The following is a 3,978-nucleotide window of genomic DNA, read 5'->3' as shown; positions in this document are numbered from 1 at the left end:
TTAAAAACACACATAAATTACAACAGCACAAAAAAACAGCCTATGACATGTAGACAACGCAAAACAGGTGGGTCTTTAGCTTATTTTTAAACACTTTTACTGATTCTGCCTGTCTGATATCTACGGTGGCCGACAAGGGCAAACGCGCTGCAAATACCGGAAACGCGCTGCATATAGAGAAACGCACGCGCTGCATATAGAGAAACGCGCTGCATATAGAGAAACGCGCTGCATATAGCTCACAACACAACGGAAGTGTAGAAAAACGCTGCAATTCAGTTCACAACACAACGGAAGTGTTCTCACAACGGAAGTGTTCTGGGGGGGAACGATAAGTGGAACGGACCGGAGACGTGTTTTTGAAGTTCCGAAAAGCAGTTCTGAAGAGGTTGTGGAGTGAAGAGGCGACATAAAAGGTACATATTATATTTCTTATTTATGTCTGCAGATAACATGTGCTGTATTTCAAACCGAAGGGTTCATTCTATGCCCTACACCCTATGAAGGGTTCGTAGAAGCTTGTGCAGTGGAGGGATTCTTCAGCCTGGCTGGGGTTCCATACTATAATTGTGTGTGTGTTTGTGTGTGTGTGTGTGTGTTCTGGTACTGTATTTTCCCCATCTCTACCGCAATAGGAATATGGATGAGGGAACACACACACACACCCTGTGATGTTTTATTGATGAGTTTTAAAGGAAGGGATATGGGGATGAAGAAGGAATAGGTTTATTTTCCTCAAAACCTAGAATCTCATCTCTAGATTTATATTCTGGAGCAGCAGGAGTTTTTCTGCCGTCTATGATGTTTACACCACGACTTACACAAATTGCACAAAATGGAAACAGCTTAAGATCTTCACACACCGATGACTTTGCTGGGGCTGCCAGTCATATGTATGGCTCCTCAACAGCAAACCAACTAATCGAAAGCTGGTGGTCATACTTCCGCAAACAGAGGTGTCCTCAACTTTTAAAATATTTCTTACACCCCTAGTAGGGAACACAGTATATCTTAAAATACCCATGGAATTTCATTCGTTCTGATTACTTGGTGGTACATCTAGTTGTTGGAGCATTGATTTCCATTCCACTGAACTGATCAGAAACACCTTAAAACACAGAGGGACCCCTTCTATTTAGTAAATACCTTTTGTGGCACTGCAGGTTTTCTGTTGTTTGATGATCATTATGCTAATTCTAAATCCATTACATGGAAATGCATCACCTACAACAAACTACATCTCTAATTTGAGTGTTTTTTCAGATCTCAATTCTGGATGGACCTCATGAATGACCTGAGGGAGAGAGATTTGTTCAGTGGCAGTCATGAGCACACATGCCTAGTGCGGTTTGTGTTCATGGGTGTGCTACAGCGGGACCTTGATGAATGCAGGGAAAAATGGAACACACACACCATCAGACCTGTTCACCAGTCTCGTTGTCCATCTGGGAAACCAGATGTCATGTACAACCTGCCTCACAGGTTTGGTTCTATCAATTACAATAATTTTTTCATTCTTGTACTTCTACATTCACAATTCACATGTACTTCTAATTGTCTAAAATGCAATCAACTGTAGTTGCCTGTTGAGTAGCTTTCAATTGAAATACTTTTCTCTAAAAAATGATTATTTGATACAATGATACATTTATAACAAAATGTTTTAATGAAAACAGTACAGTTAGTGTGCCAGTTAACTGTTACCCACAGGTTTGGCAGAACTGACTGTGGGTTCAAAGTCCCACCACACGAACTAGGCCAGTTTGTTTCGGAGTCTACCTACAGTCCATGTGGAGATCAGCATCTCCAGGGACACTTTGAGAACCTGCAGAGAAGGCTTGGTCTGATGCAGGCCTTGACCTGGCAGTCTGGTGTACAGAACTATATCAGACTGAAGAACATGGCTGATATGTCATGATATGTGAGTACACATTTCAAAGAACAAAGTTAACCCTTTAACTACTGAAATCTAGTTAAGCCAGTTTAGTTTACTGTAGTCCAAACCCTGGGGAATTTTGTATCCCAAAGTCCATGTTGTTCTGAAACTCATTGTAATTCATGGCCATCGGTATCTCTATTGTGTTGGCGCAGGTTCTGCTCATTGGGAAGCGTGATGTCCGCAGAAAAAGCAGTTTTGGGTGGTGGCTGGATCCCAGAGGGAGGCAGAGCGTCGAGTCCTGTGGCGAACATGAGGATGTCCTGGAGGAAGATTCCTGTTTGTTTCTCTGAAAAAAGTAGATTTAGTTTAGTTGTAAAATATAATATTTCAATGGAACTGCCAGCAATAGAAGATGATATCAAGATGACATAATTAAAAGATCTGGGGACTGTTCAGGTCTTCTGCAGGGTAGGGAGTGTGTTTATGATGAGATAATTAAAATAAACCTTCTGTGTCAAGAAGATAGTCTCTCCAGAATCCGAGTACACAGGTTTCTTCCTGTCGCCTTGTGCACCCTGCTTCACTGAGCTGAAAAATAAAAATACCTACGGCTTAAATTCAGATGTCAATCCTCGTCTGGTTTCTTTGAAAAACATTAGGTTTAAAACATACAATACCAGCACATTTGGCATATTGGTGCACACTGCCCGTAAACATTTGACAAAGATGCAAGAAATACATTGAAAATCCACACAATTCTGAGTAAACTAGCAAATGTGTAAAGGTTGCATCTGTCAACACAGCTTACCTGTAGAAGTTATTCTGACCCCGGGCACATTTGTCTTGTTCCTGGACTGCGGTTTGTCCTCCATCCTAGTTTTACCCCAAAAATTAGCAGTTAATTTAATGACAGTGTTATTGGCTTAGTAACTAAAACAGCACACATTACATGTAGTTTGGCTTGGTGAATTAATGAAATTATTTACAGGCATTTCATAATTTCAGGTTCACACATTCAACACTAGAGGATATGGATTTTCTTACTTGATGAGATGCTGTCTGTAAGCGTCTGGCAGGTCTGGAAAAAAACAACAATTTAAACTGCTGTACTGTATTGTGCTGCTTGTGCAAGAAAAGTTCATGTTGACTGTGCTGTGTTTTACCCTTGCAAAATGTTCTCCATTCTTGGAGTGCTCACTTCATTTGGAGTGCTCACTTCATTTGGACCGTCCCACACCTGCATACAACACACAAATGACAGATTAGATCAAATGAAAATATTATCAAAATATTGTCAATTCACTTCATTTAAGGAGAAATGCCATGATGCAAACTGACCACGGTGTCTGAAAGTGGACTGTCTCCAGATGCCAAATTAACCATTTGAACCACACCGTCATCATCTTCACTTGAAGACTGTCCACTGTAACCTTTGAAAAAGAATAATTGGCATAATTGATGTGGGTATAAAGATGAATTTCACTCATTGCCTCAGTTTTACAGAGTGGAGCTTAAAACAAGGTGGAAACTTGCACTTACAACTGTTTGTGAATTGTTCACCAGGGCAAATGTACAGTGTTATTCTTTGGTAGGCCTTTCCAATGGCCTCCTTGTATTTCTCCACTGTGAAAGCGGTGTCTGTTCCTGGAATGTTTCGAACTTCCTGACCATCGGGGTACAGCAAGACATAGGAAACATCTTTCATGTCCTGGTTAAAATCTTTCAGCTTCTTTAAAGCAGCATCCAACAGTTGGTCAGATGACCATTGTGGTTGAACATCAAGGGGAAGTGACTTCCCTCTCACAGGTTTAAGGAAGTCACCTGTCCTCCTCATAATGCCAACAAATATCTTGACAGAACCAGCCTACGTTATGTCTGAATACGATCCAACGGCTAATTCCCAATAAAGAATCCCTCCACTGCACAAGCTTCTACGAACCCTTCATAGGGTGTAGGGCATAGAATGAGCCCTTCGGTTTGAAATACAGCACATGTTATCTGCAGACATAAATAAGAAATATAATATGTACCTTTTATGTCGCCTCTTCACTCCACAACCTCTTCAGAACTGCTTTTCGGAATTCAAAAACACGTCTCCG

The 3,978-nt window shown here is 41.0% G+C and overlaps 1 long non-coding RNA gene across 1 annotated transcript; it reads left to right on the top strand.

The window, feature by feature from the left end:
* Positions 1-1,431: 1,431 nt before the first annotated feature.
* LOC308157232 lies at positions 1,432-2,145 on the top strand. The gene is made up of 3 exons (XR_013937439.1): positions 1,432-1,482; positions 1,711-1,921; positions 2,092-2,145. It is a non-coding gene; the product is annotated as an uncharacterized lncRNA (long non-coding RNA).
* The last annotated feature ends 1,833 nt before the right edge of the window (positions 2,146-3,978 follow it).

Source organism: Nansenia antarctica (assembly GCF_963989245.1).
Source record: "Nansenia antarctica genome assembly, chromosome: 5".
NCBI lineage: Eukaryota > Metazoa > Chordata > Actinopteri > Argentiniformes > Microstomatidae > Nansenia > Nansenia antarctica.
The sequence above is the reverse complement of the archived record's forward strand: the minus strand, read 5'-3'. Positions and strand labels throughout refer to the sequence as shown.